Source organism: Ursus arctos, unplaced genomic scaffold (genome assembly GCF_023065955.2).
Source record: "Ursus arctos isolate Adak ecotype North America unplaced genomic scaffold, UrsArc2.0 scaffold_8, whole genome shotgun sequence".
NCBI classification, from domain to species: domain Eukaryota; kingdom Metazoa; phylum Chordata; class Mammalia; order Carnivora; family Ursidae; genus Ursus; species Ursus arctos.
This window is the reverse complement of record NW_026623100.1, coordinates 33,846,949-33,863,230: the sequence shown is the minus strand read 5'-3', so window position 1 is coordinate 33,863,230 and position 16,282 is coordinate 33,846,949.

Here is a 16,282-nt window from a genome sequence, read left to right as displayed (position 1 = left end):
CATTCTACCAGTCACCATTCTCTGGCTGCAGTCAACGGAAACCAACTCTAGCTAAATTCCTGGAAGGATATGGGGTGGCTCACAGACTTGAAGAAAAAATGAAAACTAAATCTTTGGAAAAACAGAAACCAGGGCAACTGTGGGGTTCCAGGAAACGAGAACTAATGAATGGTCTCTTTGAGACACCAAGCTAAAAAACCAGTGGGTTTCAGGTTGTACAAGTTCCAGGGATTGAGCCTTTGACTGGCCTAGCTTGGCTTCGTGCTTACCTCTCCGCCACCTGCGAACGGACAGCCCATCGCGACAGGGCTCATCCCTCGAGGAAAACCGAGGCTCTGTTCACAGTAGGAGTGTGGAAGGTCCCTAGGCAGGCAATACCAACTGATGTCCGCAGAAGGCATCTGAGGAAGCAGGAAAGTCGGGAGCAGGAAGATCTGCTCTTGGGGTTTTCTAAGAGCCTCCCGATTCGCTCTCCTCCTTCCTTCAGCTCCGTGTCTAACCTGCGGTGGCTGCCCCTCTGTTTCTCACTTTTCGCTAATGCAGATTACTGACAGTTATAGATGGCTTGCCATTGGTTTGTCATTGCACCAAAATTATTCAAAAACTGGGGGGAGTAGGAGTAGAAGAATCAACATTTGATGGCATCTGAGTGAAACAGAAACAATAAAGGGATGATTTGCCATGTCTGCATTGAAACAAGTATTTTTGCTATGGTTGTGTTCGAATAGGCAACGGAAATAGTTCATGGATTTACTAAGTCTCATTTCATGGCTAAGTTGATCTCCTTTTGTTTAATTCATCAAGCGACTTCTAATTTATAGTGTCTTCTCTCTTTGTCCTAACATGACGAGAGGCCTTGAAGAACCCTTACACAGGAAAGGTCTTACCATTCGGATGCCTCTGCGTTCTGAATAATTTATTTCAAGAAATATGTGTTTAATGGTTACCATGTGCCAGGTGTTAGACTAGCTAAAAATGTCTTGCCACCAAGAGCGCCCCAGATTTGTTGATCAGCTGAATGTAGGACGGATGGATTCCATGCTGCCTCTCGGGCTTCTCCTCCTCCTGCCACAGGTCATCGTGCCTGGTTAGCAACACCTAGTGGTCAGTAGAGGAACTGTCGGATCAATGACGTATTTAGGACTTCTCTTCACGGTTTGAGCAAATGCTCTTCAGCTCCGTCAGATCCCATTCCCAGATCAAATAATTACAACCTCTTCCAATATCTTTTTCATGTACGTGTGTCTAGGATTACTTTTTTTTTTTAAAGATTTTATTTATTTATTTGACAGAGATAGAGACAGCCAGCGAGAGAGGGAACACAAGCAGGGGGAGTGGGAGAGGAGGAAGCAGGCTCCCAGCGGAGGAGCCTGATGTGGGGCTCGATCTCATAACACGGGGATCACGCCCTCATAACACGGGGATCACGCCCTCAGCCGAAGGCAGACGCCTAACCGCTGTGCCACCCAGGCGCCCCTAGGATTACTTTTTTAAATCTCTTTCTGTCCTCCTTTTAATTCTCACATGTGACTTGTACCTTGGAGACATGCTTGTAGGACATTGTATCTGTGTAAGGAAAATTTAAGACTTTGGAGTAAGCAAAAAAGACTACTGCATATCTCCAGTGGAAAACTGCATCATTTACAGCACACGTTCCAGGTCATCATGTTCTATGGAATTTGTGCTTTTTTTTTTTTTTTTTGTATTTGAATTATTTTACAACTCTGTAAATTGTGGATAATGGGTAGCGACGCAAATAATTCCTGTCTATAAACATGCAAATACATTCTGTCTGATGGAGCTTCAATAGACTCTATTCCACTCCACCCCCCACCCTACCCCCACTAAAATAAGCCAGGTTTTTGCCCCTTTGAAAACTGATTTTAACATTTCTTTACTCCATATAAAATGATCACTACAATAAATTCAGTTAGTATTTGTCACCATACATAGTTACAAATTTTTTTCCTTTTGACAAGAACTTTCCAGATCACTCTCCCAACTACTTTCAAATACGCAACACAATATTATTAACTATAACCAACATGCTGTGCGTTACATTTGCACGACTTATTCATTTTATAACTGGAAATTTGTTCCTTTTGACCTCTTCACCCATTTCACCCACCCTAACCCTGCCTCAGGCAACCACCAATTTGTTCTCTATATCCATAAGCTCAGTGTTTTTATGTTGTTTTGTACGGGTTTTTTAGATTGGTATTTAGATTTTTTTTTAGATTGATATTTATCGTTTCCTGCCTGATTTATTTCACTTGGCATACTGCCCTCAAGGACCATTCATGTGGCAAATGGTAAGATTTCATCCTTTTTATGGCTAAATAATATTCCACTCTACATATATATTACATTTTCTTTATTCATTCATCCATCAGTGGGCATTTAGGTTGTTTCTATGTTTTGGTTATTATAAGTAATGCTGCAATGAACACGAGGATGCAAATACCTTAAAAATTGGTGGTTTCATTTTCCTTGGATAAATACCCAGAAGTGGAATTGCTGGATCATATGGCAGTTCTCTTTTTAATTTTTTGAGGAAACTCCATACTGTTTTCCACAGTGGCTGCACCAATTTACGCTCCCACCAATGGTGCACAAGCGTTCCCTTTTCTCTACATCCTTGCCAACACTTGTTATTTCTTGTCTTTTTGATAATAGCCATTCTCACAGGTGTGAAGTGATATCTCATTGTGGTTTTGATTTGCATTGCCCTGATGATTAGTGACATTGGGCATCTATTCAGGTATTTGCCGGCCATCTGTATGTCTTTAGAAAAATGTCTATTCATATCCTCTGCCCATTTTTTAATCGGATCATTTGGTTTTTTGCTATTGAGTTGTATGAGTTATTTACATATTTTGGATATTAACCGCATATGAGATATATGATTTGCATTCAGTAGGTTGCCACGTTATCTTGATTATACTGATTAAATCTGCCCTTGGCTCTTGAGGAATACACTATCTCTAGCTTTCAATGCTATTCACTATACAAACATCCGGGAAAAGATAATGCCTCTTCCTGCAAGTTGTAGAGAAATATAAGAGATCCGTGGAGAATTATCTCCCAACAAAAGGAAAGCCTTAAGTTTTTTTTTTTTTAAAGATTTTATTTATTTATTTGACAGAGATAGAGACAGCCAGCGAGAGAGGGAACACAAGCAAGGGGAGTGGGAGAGGAAGAAGCAGGCTCATAGCGGAAGAGCCTGATGTGGGGCTCGATCCCAGAATGCCGGGATCACGCCCTGAGCCGAAGGCAAACGCTTAACCGCTGTGCCACCCAGGTGCCCCAAGCCTTAAGTTTTTAATTCGTTTAAACCCCGCTAGAAAATATCTAGTTGGTACCCAATGGGCCTTCATCTCAAGATGGGGAACCACGCCCACATTATTGAGCAACTCTTTCCCAACAGACACCAATACACAAAATTTATGTGGAAATGCTAAAAGAAATATAAAAGTGTGAACATACATATGCCCATTTGCTTCAAAGAAAGTATTTCCACACAGACATTTCCTTGCATTGTCAGCTAAGAGGGCCTAGAAGCAGCCACACCCCAGTAGCAATGGGCATAATGGTATGGGCCAAATAGTTGTGTTCCCCAAAATTCATATGTTGAAATCCTAGTCCCCAATGTGACGGTATTAGGAAGTGGGGCCTTTAAAAGATAATTAGGTCATGAAGGTGGAGCCCTTATGAAGGGGGTCAGTGCCCTTATAAAAGACAGAGAGCTTGCTTTCTCTCTCTGCAGCCATATGAGGATAAAATGAGAAGACAGCCATCTGCGACCCGGAGAAGGCTCTCACAGGAACCCAACTACGCTGGCATGCCGATCTTAGACATTCAGGCCCCAGAACTGTGAGAAATGTCCGCTGTTTATAAGCCACCCAGTCTCTGGCAGTTTTTACAGCATCCTAAACTGACTGAGACACACACAGTGCCCAGAACTGTTGTACTATTCTCCAATAACAGGAACCGGGCTCCTTGGAGAAATAGATGATTCTAGGACTGGAGCAGGAAACATACAAGATGAGCCTGGAGCATCTTGCAGCGCTCTGAAAAAAACGGAAGTAAAGTAAGGAAGGAAGCACTGAAAAAAATTTGTTTAATTAAAAAAACAGAAAGTAAAACCAAAATGATGGATTATGTCAAAGGGACACAGGAGCCAACTGGAAGAGATTCCAATGGCCAAAGCTGAAACAATTTGAGCCACAAAATAAGTAAAGTAGTATTGGGTTATATATATCTCAAGGCATAAAATAGGTAAAGAAATGGTTGAATAAATACATAAATGAGGGAGAATACATAAATCTATTCCAGGAATTCTAAATAGTTTATGTAAATACCGTCCCCTCTACTCCTTAATTGTGGGCTGCTTACAGTGAATCCCTTTCAAGGAGTACGGTATGGAAAGAGGAAAAAAGAGGGATTTTATGGTGGAGAAAGCTGACAAACACTACCTTAGCCAGGTGATCAAAAGTCAATATCAACAGCGATAAGTCAGGTTGAGAGTACGTACCCTTGATACCTAATCATGGGAAAAACATTAGATAAACCTCAGTCGTGGAACATTCTACTAAATACCTGGTCAGCACTCCTTAAAACTGTCAAGGTCATCAAAAAAGGGAAAGTTTGAGGAACTATCACGGCTACGAGGAGCCTAAGGAGACATGACAACTAAATGAAATGGGAGATCCTGGCTGGGATCCAGAACACAGAAAGCACATTATGAAAAGCCTAAGTAAATCTTTCAAAGTATGGACTTTAGTTAATACTAATGTACAGATATTGGTTAACTCATCTCCACCTTCTTAATTTTGGTAAAGTGCAGATGGAGATTCCAACACGACAATTTCCGCATAGTTATGTTCACATTCCATTTGTTCAGAAAGGCTTTAAATTCACTAACTTGAAGAGGTATTTGCATCCCCACGTTCACTGCAGCATTACTGACACTAGCTAGGGTATGGGAACAACCTGAGTGTCCATCAACAGAAGAACAGATGAAGAAGGCATGGTCACACATATATACAGTGAGACAGTCAGTCATAAGAAAAGAATGAAATCCTGCTATTTGTGACAACATGAATAGACTTCGAGGGTATTATGTTAAGTGAAATAAATCAGAGAAAGACAAATACCTTATGATCTCAGTTATCTATGAAATCTTAAAAAAAAAAAACAAAAGCCAAGCTCATAGACACAGAGAAAGATTCATGGTTGCCAGAGGTGTGAGTGCTGGATGGTGTGAAATGGGGGAAGTAAGTCAAAAGATACAAACTTCCAGCTATTAAAAAAGAAGAAATTCCTGGAGATATAATACACGGTGTGGAGACTATAGTTTATACTGCTGTATCGCATAGTTGCAAGTTGTTAAGAGAATACATGTTCAAAGTTCTCATGACAAGGAAAAAATGTTTTGTAATCATGCATGGCAATGGATGGTAACTAGACTTATTGTGGTGATCATTTCTCAAAAAGTACAAATAGTGAATCGTTATGTTGTACACCTGAAACTAATATGTCAATTATACCTCAGTACAAAAAAAAAGGCTTTAAATCAGTAAGAACTGTTTTTGCAGTGGGAAGTGTTCTGTCAGTTCTTCCTCTCCCTCCGAGGACTAGGGAGGTACAGAAGACCTCTTTTTAAAGAGTGTGCCTTGGTTAAGTTTAGGATTTTAATGCAGTGTATAATTCTCTAGTTGTCTCAAGAAGGAAAGCACACAAAATTCATATTTTTAAAGATATTATTAAATAAAGGCATTATACCACCGATCACAACCAAAAACTAAGAGGATAGATCCCCAGGAGAATCCCACCACTACGGCCAAAGCTGAGAGCACAAGCTGTTGGAGGTGTGGACTGCTGAAAGCTGGAAGCAGATGGACCCACACCAGTCCCACTAGAACATTCAGAGTAGGGCCACAAACCGAGAGTGTGGACCGGCACAGCTAGGCACTTGCTGCCAGCTCACACCTTGAGCAAGAGGGCAGCAGCTGAAGGAGGAGAGGGACAACACTATTGCTGCCAGCGAATGAGGGCAGTTAGACCAACGAAAGGGGGAGCTGAGGGAAGCTGCAGGCTTACGGAACACTGTGCGGTCTGTTTGCTGCACAATGGGAGCCAGCCAAGGAGACAATCCACGTATCTGACCAGCCCCCAAGCCCTGCACTTCAGCACAAGTTAAGGTTGCCCTGGAGAAAGGCCCCCTTTTTCCTTTGTATAATCGTACCCTCCTCAGGTAAGCACTGTGGTCGTGGAGTTGCTCTGCCCAGAGAGGTGCCTGTGCTAATTTACACAATGGCACTCTCTAGGCTACCCGCAGTCCTGGGGAGTTCTCCCAGATAACTGCCAGCAGCAACACAAACAGAATTTGGGGAAGCACCCCCACTTTCACCTCCTGGCTGCTGTCTCTGGTCTTTCAAAGATTTATTCATTTATTTGAGAGAAAGGAAGAGGGAGAGAAAGAGAAAGAGCTTGAGCAGGGGGAGGGGCAGAGGGAAAGGAAGAGAAAGGATCTCAAGCGGACTTCCCACTGAGCATGGAGCTGATGCAGGGCTCGAACTCGCAACCCTGAGATCATGACCTGAGCCAAAATCCGGAGTCTGACACTTCACCGACTGAGCCACCCAGGCACCCCCAGGGCTCTAGTCTTTCAAAACAAAATAATATTAAATCTGAATGTTCCCTACTTCCTTTATTTGGGCTTGAATTTTATGAACAGGAACAGAACTCATCCAACTTAACTTTCAAATATACAGATCCCTCTTTTTAAGGACAAAAAGTAAACAGAAAAATCAGTAGATGCGAAAAGCGTTACCTGCAAATGGAACACATTCTTGAAGAAGTTGGGCTTAGGTGCTATCACAGAGCCCCTCTTTTTTTCTCAGCGCTCCGCATTCTGACAATCAGCTCTTTCTCAGCCTCTTGGATGAAATCTTGGGCAGGTTCTACATATTTCCCAAGAACTCCTAGTTTTAGAAAAAAATCCAAACAGTCTAATGATCATCTAAGTCTAGCCCAGTGTAATATAAAATACTCCAAACACCCTTTTGTTATTTTACAGTATTTCCTCCCCCCTGGTTTGAAACCTGGAATGAAAGAGGAAGATTAATGATCAGCTTCTCACCTTGTCCTAGCTCCTCCTCCCATCCTATTTGCTAGGCTGGACTTTCTGATCTCTCCAGGGTCTAAGGAAAACATGTATATGGTGAAAGATACATCATCAGACCTCCCTCCATAGAACATCTGGGACAGCTGCCTTAGCTCCTGTGCTTGGGGGGAGGGGAGAGTCTATTAGGCACTGTGCCTTAATTCCTCATTTTCGCACATCATTAGAACTTAATTTGGAAAATTCTGCTTTTCACAATAATCTAAGGGACCATGAAAGATGCCGTACTATGCAGATGTCTTTCAAGCAGACTCATCATGAGTAGCCTTACTCATTCAGTTGCCCCAGGTCCATAGCTCACTTGGGTCAGCCCTGAACTAGGTCTTGCTTTGCTGGCACAGCCCCCAATCAGCACTCGGTGCCCCTGCATGGCAGGAGCACCACGACTGACCACCCCCCCGCCCAGCTGCCTGAGCTCTAATCCTAGCTCCACTATTTCCTACCCGTGTGATCTTGGGCAAGTCACTTGGCTTCTTTGTAACTCAATTTCCTTGTTTGTAACACTAGGGTAATGAGTCCCCACATCATAAACTTGCTATGAGAAGTAAATGAGGTCATTTATCTATAGCTTTTAGATGAGTGTCTGGTACACAGTAAGTGCTTACTAAATATTAGATAATATTAGGGTTTTTTTGTTGTTGTTGTTAATATTCTTTTTTTTTTTTAAGTTGAAGTCATGATCTCAGGGTCCTGGGATCGAGCACCGCGTAGGGCTCCCTCTCCCTCTGCCCCTCCCCTGTGTGCATTTTCTCTCTCTCTCTCAAATAAATAAATAAAATCTTTAAAGAAAAACAAAAATAATGTTAAAGCATAAATGACAACCTGAAAAAAATATTTGGAATAAATATAAAATTCAAAAAATTACTATTCATAACATAGGAAGAATTCCTACAAATCTAACAGAAGAAGCAGAAGAAGAAAGTTCAAGGGGGAAAATGATCAAAAGATATGAAAAGGCATTTTACAAAATAAGCATAAGTTACTAATAAAGAAAAAAGTGCCCGTCTCAATTGTAATAAAAGAAATGCAGCTTAAAACAATTAGGATGTGCCCTATGTTGCCCTCTGACTTAAAATCTTTTTCATATTGGTGAGAGCAAGAAGGCGCCACCATATACTCTTAGGGAAAATAGAAATTAGCCAAAGTCTCTGTGGAGAGCAATGTGCTAGTACCGCCCAAAATTTAAATCCATGTTGTGAGACAGATTAATTACATACCCCCAAGGATCATATACTTTCCACACTTGCTTATCCCAGAGGGGATCATTGATCCTTCTAAAAAAAATAGGTGTCCACTCATTCTACAAGATTTCATTTGTGGTCTGCACCTCAAATGTCTGATTCCTCTCTAGAATCTATCATGAGATCATGCATCTTTAAATTAATAAATTAATAAACAGATTTGTCTGCTTAGTAATGAAATTTAATCTATTTTTCATTTGAAAATCTTAATTAGGGCACAATACACTCTTTCTGTGTACTATGACCAGATAGTAAATGTTTCCAGCTCTAAGAGTCATACAATCTCTGTCACAATTATTCAGCTCCACTGTTGTAGCACAAAAGCCACCATAGACAATATGTAAATGAATGAGTGTGGATGTGTCCCAATAAAAGTTTATTTGCGGACACTAAAATTGAGTTTCATATCATTTTCATGGGTCACAAAATGTCATTCTTCTTCTGATTTTTCTCAACTATTAAAATATGTAAAAGGCAGGAGCGGCTGGGTGGCTCAGTCCATTAAGTGTTGGCTCGGACCATGATCTCAGGGGTCCCGGGATCGAGCCCGAAATCGGGCTCTCTGCTCAGCGGGGAGTCTGCTTCTCCCTCTCCCTCTCTCTCTGTGCTCTCTCTCAAATAAATAAATAAAATCTTTAAGAAAAAAAAGTAAAAGCCATTGTTAGCGTACAGGCCATACAAAAAAAGGTGGCAAGCTCAATTTAGCCCAAGGGCTGTTTTTTATTTTGGGGGTTTTTTGACCCCCAATCTGAAAGATGGAACTCCATTTAATCTGATAAATGGGCTACAGTATGAGCCTTTGTTCCCAACTCTAGACTACAACAGAAAAATTCTCAACAAATTTCTAGCTGTTTTCTCAATACTCCATAGTATGCAAATATTACAATAAACACAACAAATGTCCTTTTCCTGGTTTGGGGAAATAGATGGCATTCCTTAGAGATTATTCCAATTCTAATGTACTCATAAATATACTGGTGGATTTTTTGGATTATCAAAAAAAATGAACTTGTAAACATGTCAAAAGGTCCAGAAAAGACTGAAATAAGCAGGGGAATGAAAGAGGGTGAATTAATGTTTTCCATTAAAACCAGTGATTTTGTATTTCCATCGGCTGATTTTCATTACGTCAGAGCAGGTGGATGGCAAAGTCTCAGTACTGCATCCTTCCACAAGCACAGACACAGAAGAGTGTCTGGAAAGGTACACACAAAACTACCAACGCACTACCAAATGTTTCACCAAGTGGAAGTAAGAGAGAGGGCTTTCGCCTTATATTTTAATCACTTCTGTGTTGTTTGAACATGTTGCAACGTGCATGTATTACTAGAGTAATTTTGTTTAAATTCAGTAAGCATTTATTTTAATAATTTACCCAGAGTTGTCAAGAGTATGGCGGGAATGTAAGTCAGTCCCACCATTTGAGTGGGCAGCTAGATACTGTGTATCAAAGCCTTACAAAACACAACCCCTTTGACTCAATAATTAGAATATTCCCTCCTAAGGAAATAATGATGGCTGGGAGGGAGGGAGCGTAGGGACTAGCCATGAGGGTGCTCTTTGCAGTACGGTTTATAATAATGAGAAGTTGGGGGGAGGTATCTAAATATGCAAGAATAAAAGCTTGGTTAACTGATTTATGAAGCATAAGTAGAATAATATTAATGGCATTCAGTAGGCATGAGTGGGAAAAGCAGGACACAAACCAGTTGGAGACTTTATGTGCTAATTTTTATATAGCGAACGTGGTAGGCTGCAAAGGGGTGGAGTCCTGTGATGACCTAGGTGCTGAGGAATAAACTGCCACATTTTTAACAAGGGTATGTCATAAATACCTCAATAGTTATAGGGACAGCATGTTGGAGATTTTATAGCATAGCTTTGGTGTCCAATTAACAGAGGAATGGCATTAATGAATGCCAAAGTACCCACTGCTTTGGTATAGTTTTAGCGCACGGAAGGTTCCAGAAGATTGAGCACAGCTTTTCAGGAGCTCTGGCCCATCCGCACTTGGCGGCAGCACCACCCTCAGCTGGGCTCTGCCACAGGAGACGTGCTCACGGAGCAGACAGCAGCGTCCTTGATGTCAGGCATCGCGGGCTGCAGCGGCCGCAGGGGTTGCAGGAGAGAATCTAAGGAGGGCCAACAGGAGAAATCCACAGTAACTGACAGGCCGTGTCCATGAGTCCACGTGAGCTATCTCCGGCAGAATCTTCTAAGTACACAGGGGCCCAGGGAAGGGGGTCAGAGCCCCCCATCACAGACGGTCAGTGCACAGCTGTGCAACTGCCGCGTGAGCCAGATTTTCCCCCAGACTCGCGGGACTGGGGACACGCAGTTTCTATATCTGCATCACGGTCACTGACACCAAGGGTGTCTTCAATCTTCAACTTGTTCAAACAAGTGCTTTCCTAAAACAGGCTTCTGAAGATACAGCTGCTGCTTGGAGGTCCAGCTGTCGCCCATCCTTCTTACATTTCCTGCCCAATTCCAGATGAGCTAAGTGGCATTAAGTGGAGCTGAGGTCACTGAAGAGATGTTTAAATAAGCTATTTTAAAAGTTACTGACATCATCAGCTCCGAGCTGTTATTTCTAGGTCAGCACAACGTCTTGTCTGCAGCAGCGACAGTGGTGGCTGATGACCGCCTGCCTGCGCGGGACACAGTGGGGTACCCGGGAAGAGCACCGGCAGCGGCGACGTCGCGCACCCTCTCGCAGCGGACCTCCCATAAAAGGTGGAGGAAACTCTTTTCCCAACGGAATTTAAACCAAATGAAATAGCGGATCATGACTTGGTTCTGAAAATATTTTGACACTTTAAAGTTCAGAAATTATATATATATATATATATATATATATATATATATATATATATATATATTTCATCCTGATTCAAACAGACTTCCCATTTCTTTAAAAGATAGCTTAGTCTCACTTGTAGGGGAAGAAAAGGTAAAATCGGGTTTACCAAAATATTTACCAAGTAACTCCAGGAAGGGAAGCTGGATTAGACAACACCTAAATTCTTTTCCAACACCTAGATTCTATAATTCTATGAAATAAGTAGGATTCGCTCATATTTGGTTGGTTGGTTTGGGGTAGTTTGATCTTTTTCAAGCCCAGAGTTTCTAGGATATTTTCAAGCTCCCTGGCTTGTAAACTATCAAGAACGATAACAAAAGAGAAATGATGCACCTCGTATGAGAGGGACAAATGTCAGCACATCTAAGGCTCGGGTTAATTTTCCAAATGTTGTCAATTGTTTTAAAAATGGCGTTCTTTTTAACACCTTGATCATCGTGAATCCACAACAATAAGAACTTACATTTATTAAATGTTTACTTTGTCTTTGCGCTGTGCTAAATCCTTAATTTTAAACTCATTTAATCCCCCCACTTTAACCAGGGAGATATTACTAACACCTTCTCTTACAGACGAGGCGACCAGCACGGAGAAGTGGAATGACTTACCCACGTCACCTGCGTTCATAGAGAGAATGGGCTGGGATTTGGTCCAGGTCGGTCTCATTCCAGAACCTGCAAGCTCCACACAATACCTGGCATGTGGTCACCTCTAGTCTGTGGTGCATGGCAGCCAAGATAAATCAATTAAATTCACATCAACCCCCAAAGAGAGCCACCATTTCCACAAGTGAAATAAAGCTTCCTTGATTTTTTGTTCTTTAAAAAAAAAAGCTCACTGTGTATTTTTATATAGACACCAATAAATAAAATATCCCTACAATAAACGCAATCTTGGATTTTGTATAGCAATTTCTTAAAAATCTCTTGACAAATCTGAGGTAAGGAAATATACACTCAACTTGAAAAAGGTGTCTCTTGGGACACCTGGGTGTCTCAGTCAGTTAAATGACTGCCTTCAGCTCAGGTCATGATCCCAGGGTCCTGGGATTGAGCCCTGCATTGGGATCCTTGCTCAATGGGGAGCCTGCTTCTCCCTCTGCCTCTGCCTGCTGCTCCCCCTGCTTGTGTGCTCTCTCTCTGACAAATAAATAAGATCTTTAAAAAAAAAAAAAAGAAAAAGGCTTCTCTTCTGAAGGGTGTTTAAACAATATATATATAGTTATTTATGTATATTTATATATATGTTATTTATATATATTTATATATTATATATATATAACTTTCTTTTTTTTTTTAAAGATTTTATTTAGTAATTTGACAGAGAGAGACAGCCAGCGAGAGAGGGAACACAGGCAGGGGGAGTGGGAGAGGAAGAAGCAGGCTCCCAGCGGAGGAGCCCGACGTGGGGCTCGATCTCATAACACCGGGATCACGCCCTGAGCCGAAGGCAGACGCTTAACAACTGCGCCACCCAGGCGCCCCTATATATATAACTTTCTAATCATCTATCTTAATCCAGAAATAAAACCTGAGATAAATAAAAAAATAAATAAATAAGCAAACAAGCACAAACACACACACACACATATATAAAATCTTAGATGAATATCCTTTTTTCAAAAGATTTCTTATTTATTCCTTTGAGAGAGAGAGAGTGCACGTGAGCAAGAGCAAGAGCATGAGCGAGGGGAGGGGCAGAGGGAGAGGGAGAAGCAGACTCCCTGCTGAGCAGGGAGCCCAATCCGGGGCTCGATCCCAGGGCCCTGAGATCATGACCTGAGCAGAAGAAACACTTAACCAACTGAGCCACCCAGGCGCCCCTCAGATGAATATCCTTTGAACAGTTCTCCCTACAAATCATTTTTCATCACAGTGCTCAAGATAAAAGTTGAGCAGCAAAAAGTTGGACATTATAGTCTTTGGCAAAGGCCTAAAGTGTGTATATTCTAGGTGTAATTATTAGCAGATATATATACTCTGAAATATTATGAAGTTATTATTCAATAAATGGTGGTGTAATGGATAGCCTATGGGAAAGAAAACAGATAAATTTGGATTCGACATCTCACAGCTTATATCAAAATAAATTTCAGATGGATCAAAAATATAAATATTTAAAATTTCAGGAAAGCTTTATCAGAAAAGATGAGATAAAATTATTTTTATAATCCCATAATGGGGATGCCATAAGAGATTGATAGATTAAATTACATAGAAGTTAAAATTTACATATGAGGGGCGCCTGGGTGGCTCAGTCGTTAAGCGTCTGCCTTCAGCTCAGGACGTGATCCCGGAGATCTGGGATCGAGCCCCACATCAGGCTCCTCCGCTATGAGCCTGCTTCTTCCTCTCCCACTCCCCCTGCTTGTGTTCCCTCTCTCGCTGGCTGTCTCTAACTCTGTCGAATGAATAAATAAAATCTTTAAAAAAAAAAGAAAGAAAGAAAGAAAAAGAAAAGAAAATGGATAAAGAATATGAACCAACAGCTCATAGAAAAGGGAGGCCATGGGGCTCCTGGATGGCACAGTCATTAAGCGTCTGCCTTCGGCTCAGGGCGTGATCCCGACGTTCCGGGATCGAGTCCCACATCGGGCTCCTCCACTGGGAGCCTGCTTCTTCCTCTCCCACTCCCCTGCTGTGTTCCCTCTCTCCCTGGCTGTCTCTGTCAAATAAATAAATAAAATCTTTAAAAAAAAAAAAGAAAGAAAAAAGAAAGGGGAGGCCAAATGATTCCTAAGCTTATGAAAAATGTGTGAACCCATTCATAATAAAAGGAACGCACAAAGGAACGAGATAATATTGTCTACGTATCCAACGACTCAGATTCAAAACCCGGATCACGCTCTGTTGATGAAGGGGCAGGGAAATAGGCATATGGCTGGGGGGAGTATTAAGTAGAACAAAGTCGACAGAAGGAAATTTGGCAACGGTTATCAAAGTGACAGAAAGCACATATTCTTTGACCCAGAAAATCTGCTTCTGAGCAAAAAGCCTTGGCTATATTTACTTGCATGCAAATAACAAATATACGAGGGTTCCCCTCACTAAGGTACAAAGCTGTATCTTCCACCATCCTCTATTTCTTTCTCCTCCCTTGGTCACAATAACACCAATGCCGTCCTTAGGATCCGCATGTTTGTTTTGACCATCTCCCCCGCGAGGGTGTGTGTGTGAGGAAAGGGCAAGAAGCAGGCGCTCTTGGGGAGCTGATCCCGGTTTGCCTTCTCACGGTGCCACTTCCTGTGTAAATGTGGATACCACGAGTTGGTTATCTGTCCTGTTGATTGGGAGAGCTGCAAACTGGCCCTCGAGCCTTGGGGCTGTAACTGGAATTATATAGGCAGGTGGGGAACTAGGGCAGTACCCTCTCTGTTTCCGAATGAATCACACATACCTTGACCTCGCTCATGGAAACGATGTTTGAACTCCCAATGCGAAGACCAAATACACTTCACGTGCTGTTTTTCCGGACCTGTTTCGGTCTACGCAGTAAACTTCATGCTAGTCTTGGTCCAACTGAGTCCTACTAGCTGCCTTGCTAGTCTGAACCTGGAATTATTCCCGGAGGGAGGACAGTGCACCAGAACGCAGGCTGCATCCCCGCATCCAGTACAGGACTTGGGACACACGAGCAACTCTGTAAATAAGATTTAAATGATAAGTGAATGGAAGCATGAATATTGTTAAGTGAAAAATCAAGGTGCACAACGGTAACACTGCACATTACCGTTTGTGTAAAAAGGTAGTACTGCTTCCACTGGCACAGGCTAAGTCTGGTCAAAGGCACAAGTAATTCGCACCTCAATAAGTCAGTGCTCTTCTACGTTTGGTGGTTACAGGATTTCTTTAAAGGTTTTTATTGGGGGCGCCTGGGTGGCTCAGTCAGTTAAGCGTCTGCCTTCGACTCAGGTCGTGATCTCAGGGTCCTGGGTCCGAGCTCCTTGTCGGGCTCACCGCTCAGCAGCGAGTCTGCTTCTCCCTCTCACTCTGTGATTGCCTTTGCTCTCTTCCAAATAAATCAATAAAATCTTTGAAAAAATAAAAAAAAATAAAGGTTTTTATTGGAAAACAGTTGTTGGTCTGCTTTATCATATATGTAAACCTATAAATGATTAATCGAGATTGTATATCATAGGCAATGATTTTGGACTGGAATATTACCCAGCAGACATTCCGGAAGAGTGGACGAGGTGTGCAGTAGATAGGCAGATGTTGGGCATGGACCTCTACTCATCCCATCAGGAGAGAGAGGTTGGAAAATAATGTAGCCTAAGGTAATTAATCACATTCATCTTCCCTATAAGCTGTTGAAAATCAATCAATAGGTTTTGAGGTAAGGGATGCTAAAAAAATTAATAGCTTGCATTATAAGGAGTTTATATTAAGCTTTCTGATCATAATTAAATAACTTTCATAACAACTTAAATATACATATACATAAAGAAAAATACATTTTCTCCATTCCCTATGTAATAAGTGGAACAGATAAGGAGAGGCTTACAGATAATCCAAGAACTGTTAAAAATTAATAAGAAAGAAACTTAAAAGATGGATCACACTGCTTATCTTTCTACCCCTCAGAATTATCCTATGATTTAATAGGAGACTCTGCTAACTGGTTATCACAACATGGGTTCTGTATCAGGGGCCTATACTGGACAATATTTATCTACATACGTCTTCTATAGATTTTATCCCGTTAGCAGTTTGTTTCCACAACGTCCAAGGTGAAGTCCAACAAACAGGCTGCAAATACTGTAAGGTCTTCCCACTCTGGCTGGCAGCAATGCAAACTATTCCCAGCCCTACTGCTGGGAAGGAATCAACCCACAGCTTTCTTTCCTGACCTTGTAGAATTTTGCTCCCATACCTGCACAGATCAGTAGTTAGCCAAAGGTCCAAGCGGACTGCTCTGCAGATATCTAGAGCATTCTCAATCTCTCCGTTCCATCTCTCCCCGCGAACAACCTGCCTTGCAAATTCTAGCCAG